Here is a 14,602-nt window from a genome sequence, read left to right on the forward strand (position 1 = left end):
ATATCAAGAGCAAAGTAAAAGCCTGCAAAAAAGATACTGCCAGCCCTACTATGTAAATTCAGGTAAGCACAATTATTTCCCTTATCATGACTATCCCAAATTAGTTTCAATCAAATAGTTAAACTAATGAACAATTTAATTAATAACTATAGATTTTACTCTCTTTTTTCACATTTTGGAAAGCATTTTTTGTGCACGCACATATTGATACCAAGTGCAAAGTAAAAGTTTGCAAAAAAGATATTGCCAACTCTATGTGCAAATTTAGGTAAGCACGATTATTTCCCTTATCATGAATATCCCGAATTAGTTTCAATCAAATAGTTAGGCTAAATTTGAAATATTAGCAAATAATTTAATTAATAACTATAAATTTTACTTTTTTTCACATTTTGGAAAGTTATTTTTTGTGTTTAACTGGCATACACATATTGATACTAAGAGCAAAGTAAAAGTCTGCAAAAAAGATACTACTAGCACTGCTATGCAAATTCCTTTATTAATGAATATCTCAAATTATTTTTAATCAAATAGTTAGGCTAAACTTGAAATACTAATGAACAATTTAATTCTTAACTATAACTTTTACTTTTTTTTTTCACATTTGGAAAGTTATTTTTAATGTGTGACAGGCATACACATATTGATACCAAGAGCAAAGTAGAAGTCTGCAAAAAAGATACTGCCAGCTCTGCTATACAAATTCAGGTAAGCACAATCATTTCTCTTACCAAGAATATCATAAATTAGTTTCAATCAAATAGTTAGCCAAAACTTGAAATACTTATGGATCCATGGATTACTAATTCTCAACTACAACAATGCCTCTATTCCAACAAGTCTAGAACCATTCAATCACATATATCAATAGGAACAAAATGTCATCCCATGAATCTTGTGTGCTTTCCCACTTCAATGACTTCCACCAGTTAGACTCACCCATGATCTTCTTCAGATTTCCATTTAAAGCTTTATCAACAATAGGAAGTTGTTTGAAACTAGGGCAATAGCAAACACTAATTCATTCCAGTCTTGGAGAAATGAGCAAACACTTAGAGAATCCAATAAATTTAGGCAAGTAATGAAGGGTCTCTTCTTTAAGCTTGAGAAGATTGTAAATCCTTGAAATTATAGCAAGTCACTAAGGTTATGATTCCAAGGCAATCATCAACTGTGAGATCTTGTAGACATGCTAGAGTTCTAAATAATCCCAAAGTGAAAATAGTGGTTAATTATGGATGCACTGCGTCAAGGATTTCAAAAAGAAAAAAAAAAAAGCCACTATAATGCAATGCCCCCTTCCATATGCTTCTTAAATTCTTGAAGAGAGTATTATGCATATTACATATTAATTTATTTTAATTTGAACATATATAAATAATTGAGCTTCTTACACATCAAATGATTAGTCAACTTGATTGTTATTATTATTCACAAGTTATATTTAAGATGCCCAAGGCCTAAGCATAAACTATTTCGATTTAATCAAGGCCTAAGCATAACATTTTGATTTTTATGAACGTTTTATTTATTTAAATTTGTAAAAAAAAAAGGTTAATTTTGAAGAAATAATCTCAATCATATTTTTTTCATAAAATAAATAGATAAAGTAAAGATGAAAATTGATAAATTTATTGATTATTCAAAATAAACAAAAAAAATATAAAAATATAAAATAAATTTCAGAATAAAATAAAAAGACTATCACTTTCTATGTTACCGATAAATTGTAATTAGTGGCATGCATTATTAGATTATAGTCCAATAATTAAATTGATAAAATTTAAATTTCTTATATAAAAATATTTGGTTAATTCGATTAGAATTCATAATTTTTAATTTTTTTTTATTATTGAGTTACTCCTATTTGGTAATCAAAATAACAACATTTTTATTTTCTTATAATTTTATTAATAATATTGAATTTATAATTATGTATACTAAAAATAAATCATATTTATTGTTTTTATAAATAAAAATGATTATAAATATATTTTATAAATATTTTATTAATTAATTATATAAAATATATATTATAATTTTTTATTAATATAAGTAAAATGCATAATCAATTAAAATTTTCTAATCTTAATTAAATTTATTTTTTTTCTCAATTGCAATTTAATTATTATTTTAAAATAGATTAAAAGTTCAATTAATCAAAATTTCAGTACCACTAATTGTAATATTTTGCCAACTTCAGTAAACAAAGAGCACAATAACCTAATTAATCTTCTAATCGTATTTTCAGTCTCTAATTTTAAGACGGATCTTTCTTTTTCATACTAATTTCCACAGTAATCCACCCGTCCCTCTGACTCCGACCCAGATGTCATCTCTTGCTCTCCTTTGCACTGCCATTCTTCTCTAGCTTCTCTCTATATGCTCTTACAATCTTCTTTTCTTTAAAGAAATACCAATGCTGCTTGCTAGTTCTTAATTTTGAAGCCTGAAGGTCTGCTCTTCTGTTTAGCTAAATGGGTCTTTGTTATTCTCTCCACTAAGGCCAACTATGCTTGGAATTTGAGAGTTTAGCTTCTCATTTCATTGTATTGTGGCTTTTGATGTTCGAAGGAAATGGCTTTGAATGTAAAATTGGGTTTTTTGTGCCTTTTTCTCAAATGGGTTTCTGATAATTCGTGGGATGAGCCTATTTGGATTTTGATACTCAATTTCAAAGCTTCGAGTCATTATTTTTATTCTCGTGGATGAATGGGTTTTTCCCAGCTAAGTGAACATGAATAGGTAACATTAGAGAGAAAGAGTCAGTCTCTTAACGATTCTTACCATTTGAAAGGGTGGTTCGGATTCCACTTTGGGGAGAGCTTCGGTGGTGAAAATGAGGAGGACGAAGAAGATAAACAAGGATGAGATTGCTGAGGATTGGTGTTTCATTTGCAAAGATGGAGGTCTATTGATGGTTTGTGACTACAAGTGAGTTTTTCTGGTTCTTGCTAATATCCATTCTGCATTTTTTTTCTTTTTGAAAATAAATCTATTCTCCGTTTTGAAAGGGTGCAAAACAGAAGGGACTTGGGCCGGGAACCCATGCAATTTCTTTTCTGTGCTAACCCGACTCTGCACTTAGTGCAAGACAAGCGCCTTCTATTTTTTTTGTTGTTGCTGTTTTTTTTTTTTTTTAAACAATTTCTTCTTTGAATAGTGTCAATGTTTAATATTTGTTCTCTAGGAGACGGTGGGTCCTTTATTTGCCAGATGTTGAATTCACTCTCATTTTCTATGGGGGGTGCAAAGGTGTTTCCTTATCATGAATATTATTATTATTTTTTTAATGGTGCACGTGGAACGCACGTGGATATCAATGCTATACTCGAAGCTCTTTGTGGTGTCCTTCGGATGCTCTCTAGTGTTTAGGTTGAAATTGCAAAAACAGCAGACATGCTTTGGCTTTAAAAATAATGGATTAAGAGAGTTCTTTTCTCTGTTGTGTCTAGGACTCCTTGTGTAAATTTATAGTCCTCTATCAGGTCAAGACACCAGATAACGGAAACATGAACTGTTGGGACAAACTAGGCCAACCTGCCTAATGTTCACCTTATAATTTAAAGAAACTCTATGAACAATTTTTTATTTTTTTTATTTGGAGTATGTTAGACAATGGAATTTGGTATAAAAAAAGATAAACAATATATTTCAGTAGATGATTTACATTTATACTTTGCTAAATATTTAATATTTTTTTTTGAAAGAAAATGGTTCCTAATTGGCCAAGTACATGTGTTTATATCAACATAAAAAGTAATGATCTGCATTTAAAATTTAAATGGATACTGGTGCTGATTTCAGTAATTTCACTATCTATGCTAGAGCCAATGTGCTAATTCATTTCCAGTGTTCCTTTTTATGAGATCATATAGTATTTAAATATAGGTTGGTACTAATCAGAAAGCACCACAATTAGTCAATCTGCCATTTGGATTAAATGTTTCCTTATTCATGGCATCATTCAAAAGGAGATGATATGCAAAAAGAATGACTCCAATCATCATAGTTTGTTGATCATTGAACATATTAAGAAATTGCTCCTTAATTTACGAAGATGTTCTGTTTCTCTTTCATTACTGATTTGTATATATCCGTTTACCCATAGTAGAGCTCTATTACTTACATGAAGGATTTCTTTATATTAAAAAAAAGACCTGGTATTTGGACAAATTAATCCAGTGGAATGCCATCTCCTATTCTTTCTTGTACTGTTCCTGTCTTATGGCATTCAGTCATTTTCCATCATGACATGGGATTTTTTCACTGCTTCCTTATGAGTAAATGCATGGTAGGATCTTTATTATTGAATCTAGATGCTATGCATCTTACTTTGGGAATGTCCCATGAGAAATCTGTGTGCATGAAGCAACAATCTTATTTGAACATATACATGGGATATGAATACATGCACAAGTTACCGGTGCATTTGAGCACATGCTCTGTTGGTGTTACCTGTCCTATTATATTTGTCAGTGCATTGTGTTTACTGTAAATTTCCATAAAACCTATAGTATCAAAAGTCAAAATGTTGTTATTAGCTACAGGAAATGTTTTTCTTTTTCTCCTTCACTACTATTTTGTAGTCTTTGTTTTATGGATAACAGATAAGAGATGATGCTATATATCAAAGTTGTATGACACAGGTTCCATTTTTTGTTCATGAAGGATTTTTCTTTAGGTTATATATAAACAACAAGTGGGAAGAAAATAGCAACAAGTAGGAAGGAAATAGAGTCATGTTGTGTGTATGTTCGGTTTTGCTTGACAAAACTGTTCTTACAAATGGGACTTCTTTTAATGGTAACTTATCTATCAAATCAACTGAAAACATCTCTTAGGTCATGGATATTAGCTGGAAACCATCACACATACTATGAGTTTGCTGTGTCATATATTATTTTATCAATAATCCTTTAGAATTTTAACTTGTCTTAGGTTAAGGTTGGTGCTGTATGTGGACATTGTGGATAATCTTTAAGATAAACATGTTATTGTGTGCTGTATTTAGGGATTGCCTCAAAGCATATCATCCCTGGTGTGTAGAAAAAGATGATTCATTCTTGGAGAGTGATGTTCCTTGGATCTGCAGTAAGTTGCTAATTTCTGTGGTTGCTTTTCTTTATTTAGTCATTTTGCAAAATTTTCCATCTGAGGGGAAAGATAACATGCTATTGTGCATGTAGTATGCATAAGTCTTGACAACCTACTACTCAACATGTTGTTCTGAGGCAATGTGTATCTTAACATTTTTTATTCACTTTTGTTGCCATCTTGTATGTCCTTTACATAATCTTGGGAACAACATATGTTATGTATGCTGATATAATGAGTTCAAAATTGCTCAAATAGTAGCTAGTGAGTGTCATATTAAGTTCTCTAACTCTCTCAAATGTTAAGTTTTCTTGGTATGGCCGGAAATCAGTTAGTCACAATTGTCATTTCTCACCTATCTGTTTCTGCTCAATGTGAGTGCAATCTACTTCCCTTTTGTGCCTAAAGAAATATCAGAGTTTCATAAGCTATGCCAACATTTTTTTAAACCTTGATATAGCTTTTATTTGATGTGCTGAAAGTGGAGCTTAGATTTTCTACCAACTTACCGATATCCAAGACTACAATCCAACCACCCTGAATGCCAAATTTTCCAGTATTGTAATAAGATGTCAATGGCTGATAATTATTTTTATTAATAAACAGAAACTTTCCAACATTTACCATAAAAGTTTTGTTCCTTTTGTGTTACCTTTTTGTGATTGTCCTTTCTACTATACTTTTTTCTTTTCTAGTTCATTAATATGATGAAATTCATATTTCAGAGTGGCATTTTTGCTTCATTTGCAAGAAAACCCCAAAATTCCATTGCTTTTGTTGTGCAAACGCTGTATGTGGACGCTGCGTAGGTGTTGCTGAGTTTGCAGTCATTACAAGAAAAAGAGGACTCTGCAATCATTGCTTAACACTCGCAGGGTTGGTTGAAGGAATAAAGAATCCAGACTTTGATGAGGTATTGATTATTTCTAAGTTTAATGTGGACATATTACATATATCAAAACTTTATAGTAAGAAAAATATCCAGTTAAATGTTGGAGAATGTAGATGTTCAACTCAACTCAACTAATCCTTTATCCTAAAAATTATTAGGGTCGGCTATATGAATTCTTTTTCTCCACTCTAAACGATTTTGGGTTAAATCTTCGGAAATGTATAATGCTTCTACGTCATGTTGTACTACTCTCCTCCAACTTAGTTTGGGTCTACCCCTTTTTTGCTTTCTATCCTCTAATCCAATGTACTCTACTTATCTAACTGGAGCCTCCATACGTCTAAGCTTCACATGACCAAACTACCTCAATCTCCCTTCTCTCAACTTATCCTCAATTGGCATCACTCCTACCTTCTCTCTAATACTCTCATTACGGATTTTATCTAGTCTAGTATGGCCAAGAATGTAGATGCTATTTGTGCAAAAATTCCGACTCTCAGCATATTAACATTCTTTTTATAAATGCATCGCTGAGGAACTTTTTTGAGACTAAAGAAGTCAATAAACAATCTCATTAAAAAAACATTGAATCAATAGCCGCAATGCTGATAAGAAATAAATAAACAATCTCATTAGAAAGTATTGAATAGCAGTCATATTAATGCAAAGATGTGACCAGTAGAGATATTAGATTATCTTTCTGGTATCATTACGAGGTTTTCCTATGTGATCAGAAAATAAGATCAGTTATAGAAGCATTTACTCTGTCCCTTGAGTCATCCAACTTAATTTGAGCCTAGTTTGTCCTTTAAGTGATCCAAACTTACCTTTTGCTTTCTTGTTCTATATTTTCTGATTGACCATATGCTTGTTGATCTTTAGGGGAAGATAGACTTCAATGATCGAGGCACATATGAGTTCATGTTCAAAGCTTATTGGGAAATGATTAAATCAAAAGAAGGTTTAACTTCCAATCATGTCCATAAACTGTTGAATAAGGGTACAGACACCGAATACTTGGACATAAATGATATTTCTGAAGGTGAAGAAAGTATTAGTGAATTCGAGGGTGAAAATGAACTTATATCTGATGATGATGATTTAAACAAAAGAAAAAAGCGTAAAGGAACACAAAAAAGGAAAAGCAAAAAACGGAAACAATCTGTGATTAATAAGAATGTTAAGTCAAAGAAAAGGGAGTTCAGTGGATGGGGATCAAAACTTCTCTTTGACTTCCTTGCCTCCATTGGTAAAGACACAGAGCAAGAATTATCACAATATGATGTTGCTGCTATCATTACAAGGTACTGCAATGAACACAAGCTTTTCATCCAGAGAAAAAGAAGAAAGTTATTTGTGATGAATGGTTGAAATCTCTTCTAGGAAGGAAATCAGTTAATAAGAATAGCATACATAACCTTCTGACACCCCATTTTGCTGAGAATTTTGAGCAATCAGAGGATGACTTTGGATATAGTTCAGAAGGCAAGGGTGGGAATGTCTCAATGGCCTGTAAAGGCAGCGAAACTCAAGCCCGATAGAAAATCTCAGAATAAAGAAGCCATTCCAGATGTCCAAAGAAGCTGTTTTGCATCTGTCATTCCTGAAAATATAAACCTTATATACTTGAGGAGGAGTTTAGTGGAGGAGCTGTCAAAGCAACCTGAGACTTTTGATGATAGAGTACTGGGAAGTTTCGTGAGGATTAAATGCGATCCGTATGACTATTCACAGAAAAATTCTCATCAGCTTCTCAAAGTGAAGGGTAATCCTCTTACTGATGTCTATAAATTTCAAATGCCCATAAAATTAAGTTTCTTATTTTCTTTAATTTATATCAAAGTAATTGATTACAGTGGCCGTAAATGGTTTGATACATTGCATGTTCATCAACATCATTATTTTTCCAGTAAGCAGTGAATTCAAAGTATATAAAAAGGAGAAGTAACATAACAGTAAAATTGTTAAGTGCGCTAATGAGTAAAGTTCCACCATTATGATATATATGTATAGTTAAGATGTCACTTCTCCCAGCAACTAGCAACCTTATTTTATTCTTCAATGACTCACAAATGCAGTTTTGTTAGATTACTGATTGCTTTTTTGAAATGAAGATGTTTGGATATATTATTAGTTCTGCAACTTATGGCAAAAGGATTCCTATGATATGGTACTCTAGATTTCCAATGGCACAAGTCAATGTCGCCTGTGGACTTAGAGTTTCTAATAGCATGAAAAGCCAATTTTCCAATGAGCACCATATTTTGGAAAACCTGATGCTACTTATTTTATGAGTTGTGATGACCTCCACTATCATTACACTTTGTTTGTGCTCATTCACATAGCATAAGAAGAATGAGGAGCAGTCATCAAGACAGTTAGCTGTTGATTTTCCTTATTGATGACAACCATGGAAGTGATTTCTAAATCAAGTGAAGTGAAATTTTAAGGCAGAAGACAAAGGAACTATGATTTAGGTCAATTTTACCCATTTATCTGCAAGAATCTAATATTATTGTCTTATTTAAGGTAATAATTATTACTCTTCAAAAACCTGATCACATATATGGTGCATTAATCCAAATTGTGTAGATGAAAAGTATCAGTGATAGATTAGTAACACCAAACAACCAAGGTTCCTCAATGTCAAAAATTCAAGTTTCAACAATTTTCTTACTTCAATTGTTTCCTGTTTGTATATCCATTATCCATATGTTTTTGTTTTCACCTTCAATTTGAATGCCAAACTAAACCAAGTTATATGCTCTGTTTTAACAATGGAAATGTATTGTTCATTTACAACTTACCTCTAACCAGATACTAAGTTGTTTGCATCTTATGATTATCATGAATGTATACAGGCATAAAAAGAAGTTCAAGAAGTGGCGAAGTGAATACAGATATTCTCCTACAAGTTTTTAATATGCCAAAAGATATTCCCATTTGCAAGTTATCAGATGATAATTTCTCTAAGGTAACAATATTTTTTAGCATTTGAAAGGTTAGTTAACCTATGTAGCAAAGTTAATAGAGAAGCAACAGAATTACATTTAAACTGAAAATACTATCTTCAGAATCATTTGTGTTTATTTCTTGTGGAATGTAATTTATGTTGGTCAAATTTTTTTACCATATGCACTCGAGATTTAAACAAAGGACTAGTTGCTAAAGGAGTATTTGGTTGTTGAGATTTGATTGACGTAGGATAATCTCCAATGAAGTTTTCGTTGATTAACATTTCTAAGGATAGTATGCTTAAGAATTCAATGTGACATTTCATTCTTAGCCTATGCCTATTTTGGAATCTTCTCCTACTTATTTCATTGAACTTTTTGTCAACACTTGCAAAGAAGAGGTTTTTAGTGTTCCCTTCCAATCTATTTCCCACTACACGGCAAGTGATTAATTTGATGAGCTGAAATTAGATCCACATATACTACCGAAGGTTACAGTAAATTATGGTTTTGCATCTTGTTGCAAAGGTTGCATTCTGATTGCATAATCTTATTTTGCAGGAAGAATGTGAGGATTTGCAACAAAGGGTGAGCGAGGGTCGGCTAGAGAGGCCCACTGTTGTAAGCTTTTGTGGTTAAGCAATTTGCCTGAGCTGCATTAACCAATGTTATCCTTATTTGCCATTATTTTTTATGTTGTTACACATATAGATCTGTAAGAATGATGAGTTGATGACTTTTGCTTTCTGCTGTAATTTGGATTCAAGTCTATGAAAAGTGGCAATTATTATATTTCTATATGGTTAAACATAATAGTAATGTACCTTGACTAGAATCCTTTGACTGACAGGTGGAATTCAAGGAAAAGGCCAAAAGTCTCCACGATGTTATAACAAAACATGTATGTAGCCCCTTCATAATCTAGAAAAATAGGTGCTTAAATAGTTTGTTGTATATTTTTAGTGTCTTAGATTGGACCATTCATCATATGAGAAAGGATTAATGCGATAAAATACCCAAAGAAGAAAGGGGACATTTAAAGGTAGGAACTTGACCCATAATGTTGTTATTACTCAATGTCAATTTGGACTGGCTGTGTGCTTGCTAAGCTATTAATGTTTCATGGAAACGAAAGATTTTCTCATCATATCCATATCTTCTGAAGTGAGTCCCTACATATTTCCTAGAAATTGATTATGTAGATTAATTTTTGCTTAAATTCTTCTTTTAGGACTCTGAGAATTTACTTCCTTGTCCGCTTTTTTTTTTTTGTGGGGGGGGGGGGGAGGCGCGCGGGGTAGGGTTTGATTATGATGATTTCTGAACTGTCTCATGTTTTCAAACTCTCTCTAAATAGTTTTATGCTATTTCACTCCAAATTCTAATAATTCTTTTATCTTTTATATGCCTTGTTTTATCTCTTATGCGTTTTGTTATTGTGACTGAGTGCACACGTGTGGTTTTTTCTTCTCCTTCTAACTTTGCTTTTGTTCTTTTCATCATCTGCAATACCCAGTGGATTCTGAAGGAGATTACTCTATTGCAAAACCTTATTGATCATGCAAATGAGAAGGGATGGAGAAGAGAATATCCTTTGATGTTGTAGTTTCACACAAAATGGAATTAGTAACCTATGTTGAGAGCATTTGAATATGTTCATAATGCATGCCTGTGCACATGATAAGAATTGGGGAAGCATCTCCAAGCAGCTCAAACTCTTTTGTCACTACCCTGATCTACAAGTTACTATATCTAGAGCTTATTGAGACAAATTTATCATAAAAAATTCACTAGACCAGGAAAACCCAATACTGTTAATAAAAAAGATGTCACTGTTTTTTGATCAACTGGTTGGTCTTATTTAATGTTTGGGCACAAGTTTGTCTCATTTATGTGTAATAACATCCCTTCAAACTATCCTTTTAATCAAACTGTGTGGATTGGCATTTCTTGTTTTCTTTATGAGGTGCCTCCTACATGTCACGTATGCCATGCATCAAATTGTCACTTAAAATTGGTTCACTAATCTCAATGAAAATGCAATGCGACCCTTAACCTTCATTTCTGTGTACGCTTTCTGAGTACATGGACAGACTGCTGCTACTTCGGACACCAACAGAACAGTCACGCTTGTTGCATGACATTCCAGAAATAATTGCCGATGAAGCAGAGGTTGAAACTGCTGAAAATGACTTGTCCTCGAAGGATGAAAAGGGAAATAATACCTCACCAGAATCAGCTTGTGGAGGAATGTCAAAGCCTTGCAGAAAAAGTTCAAGTGGCAATAGGATTCCATCCTACCTAAGCAATGAGCAAATTTTGCAGGTCTGATGTGGTTCTGCTCCTACTTTTTTATTTCCAGGAACAGCATGTTTTTGTTTCCTTCTTGGCATATATATGATCTTTTGCTTGCAATATGTCGTGGAGATTAACATAAATTTATGCAAGACAAATTTTTCTGGATTCTAATAGAATTAACAAAAATTTATGCAAGATCAATGTTTCTGGATTCTAACAGAACTAAAAGTTTCTTATTTGTCTTTAAGCTATAATAAGCTTTTACCAGATGAACCATTTTGTTTTTCCTTCTAGAATATTTTAGGTTGTTTGACAGTCTTCAGAATCATATGTTCCAGTACTGATTCAATCACAGTCAACATTTTAATTGCAATGAGGCAATGTATTGTTTTGCATACAAATTTCCTGCATTTTTTTCTCTGTTGGGGTCCTTGAGGACCATGTTTTTCTATCATAATATAAAGTTTAGGTATCTATTGTTTTACCATAATTTCAACATAGGTAATCTTTTGTCTACTTCTTGTTGAGAATTATGGACCCAGAAGTGTGAATATCAAACTAGTCGGCTACAAGCTAAACTGGGCTCCCCATAACCAAAATGGCCTTTTGGTTTGGTTTGCCAACATTTATATGTCATTTAATTTTCTTATACACAACCAATGAAATTATTCCCACAAGTGATATTCCAACGCTTCTTAGCAGTAACACATTTTATTGAATAATTTGAATGTAATTGTTAGTGGCTTTATGTCAACTTTTTCAGAATTGGTGTGGCACATACACCTTTTATCAAAAGCTTTCATTCAATGTTCTATTTGTACTTGTGCTATTGTACTTCCATTCTCATATCTTCATTTCTACTAATGTCCAGCATTATGTGGTACACAGTATGTATGGCCTTATGATGTCTCACAAAGAATTTACTCATTAAATTGATAGGTATTTTATAATCACACAACATGCCAATTGCTCACCTGTTTCATGCAACAAACTTTAATTTTATCATTAACATCTTATCCAGTTTCTCTTTCCTAGTAGTTGTCAATAATAGACCAAAGAAACAAAGAAAGTAGCTGTTTAAGATACTTATTGACCATCATTTTTTATTTACACTCATCTTTATTCATATATTTACTAAAATTGCATTCTGTATATTTTATCTAAATCCTACTCCCCCTTCATGCCATGTTGGATGGAAGAATTTCAAATGAGGGTATTTCATAATTTTTCAGGTCATTTTTTTTTAAATGAAAGTTGCCACATTCTTTAAGTTACTATATTCATGAATGAATATTAGATTCATGAAAGTGGATAGGAGCTTATTTTAGTTGGATTTAACATACTTATATAGGTATTTCAAATCTACCCTCAAGGATTTTATTCATATTCAAGAATCCAACTTTAATTCATGAAGATGGTTAATCAAAGAAAATCTATGTTTTATAAATCCAACAGATTTCAAATTTCTCCATCCAACACAAGATTAAAGTGTAACTTAGCATTGTAGCACATATTGAGCATGCTTACTATGCTCCTCTATAACTGAACAAAAAGCGATGTAGAGTTGATCCTTGCATACACCAACTGAAGTTGAAAATTCACAATCGTCACACTAGTTAATGTCTTAGATCACATTGATAGATTTGATAGCCACTCTCTTTTTTGCCTGAAACCATTACAAAACCATATAAAGGTTTTTACCTTTAATTTTTCTGTTGACCTCCTAGAATGAAATTGTAATTGATCTCAAGGGCTACGAACCAAAAACAAATTGATTTTGTGAGACCTTGTTCATGCTGAAGTATGATTATTTCTCTGTTCCAGAACAAAAGCAGCAGTCTGAAGAACCTAAATCTGAGGAAATGGTGAAACAGCATCACACTAATCATGCACGTGGAGGTGATGATTTTCATCAAACAGAGAGTTGTGAATCTCCTCTAGAAGTGAAGCAGAACTGTTCCAAGGCATCTCATCCTGAACTTATATCAGGACAATTGCTTGCGTCTATTCCACAAGGTCAACCCATTGCCTCTGGTTCAGGACAGAAGCAGCAATCTGAAGAACCTGAATCTGAGGAAATGGCGAGACAGCATCATACTAGTCATGCAAGTGGAGGTGAGGGTATTCATCAAACAGAGAGTTGTGAATCTGCTCTAGAAGTGAAGCAGAACCATTCCAAGGCATCTCATTCTAAACTTATATCAGGACAATTGCTGGCGTCTATTCCACAAGGTCAACCCATTGCCTCTGGTTCAGGACAGAAGCAGCAATCTGAAGAACCTGAATCTAAGGAAATGGCGAGACAGCATCATACTAGTCATGCAAGAGGAGGTGATGGTATTCATCAAACAGAGAATTGTGAATCTGCTCTAGAAGTGAAGCAGAGCCATTCCAAGGCATCTCATCCTGAACTTGTATCAGGACAATTGCTTGCGTCTATTCCACAAGGTCAACCCATTGCCTCTGGTTCAGGACTGAAGCAGCAATCTGAAGAACCTGAATCTGAGCAAATGGTGAAACAGCATCATACTAGTCATGCAAGTGGAGGTGATGATATTCATCAAACAGAGAATAGTGAATCTGCTCTAGAAGTGAAGCAGAACCATTCCAAGGGATCTCATCCTGAACTTATATCAGGACAATTGCTTGCTTCCATTCCACAAGGTCAACCCATTGCCTCTGGTTCAGGACTGAAGCAGCAATCTGAAGAACCTGAATCTGAGGAAATGGTGAAACAGCATCATACTAGTCATGCAAGTGGAAGTGACGATATTCGTCAAACAGAGAGTTGTGAATCTGCTCTAGAAGTGAAGGAGAACTACTCCAAGGCATCTCATCCTGAACTAATATCAGGACAATTGCTTGCTTCTATTCCACAAGGTCAACCCATTGCCTCTGGTTCAGGACAGCAATATCAGCCCTCTACTTCAGGAGAAAAGCAAGAGAAACCAGTGGATGTTGAACATGAAAAGGTGAAGAACATGCAAAGTGAACCACAAACGGAGTTGATTGAATTAAGAAATGATGAAGAGCAAGATACAAATATTGCAAAAAGCAAGCAAACACCAGATGACCTGGATTCTTCTATATGGTATGTTGTGAGTCCACATGGTATCAAAAGGGGGCCTTACTCAATGTCAGTGCTTAAGCAATGGAGTGATACTAGCTACTCAGAATTGAAATTCAAGGTATGGAAGACTGATCAGAGCCCTGAAGAAGCAGTTTTTCTGACTGATGCTATTTGCCAGGTTTTTTCTGCCAAGAAAAGAAAATTTTGAAGTTTTTCTAGTCAGTACACAAGCAACTTGAAGCCAGGGAATTGTATCTACTTTCTCCAGGAACGAAACTTTTGTTTCTTGTC

General features: G+C 33.4%; 1 pseudogene; it reads left to right on the forward strand.

Annotated features, from left to right (window-relative positions):
• Positions 1-2,292: 2,292 nt before the first annotated feature.
• On the forward strand, positions 2,293-14,519 carry LOC110637797 (zinc finger CCCH domain-containing protein 19-like; annotated as a pseudogene).
• The last annotated feature ends 83 nt before the right edge of the window (positions 14,520-14,602 follow it).

Source organism: Hevea brasiliensis, chromosome 14 (assembly GCF_030052815.1).
Source record: "Hevea brasiliensis isolate MT/VB/25A 57/8 chromosome 14, ASM3005281v1, whole genome shotgun sequence".
Taxonomy (NCBI): Eukaryota; Viridiplantae; Streptophyta; class Magnoliopsida; order Malpighiales; family Euphorbiaceae; genus Hevea; species Hevea brasiliensis.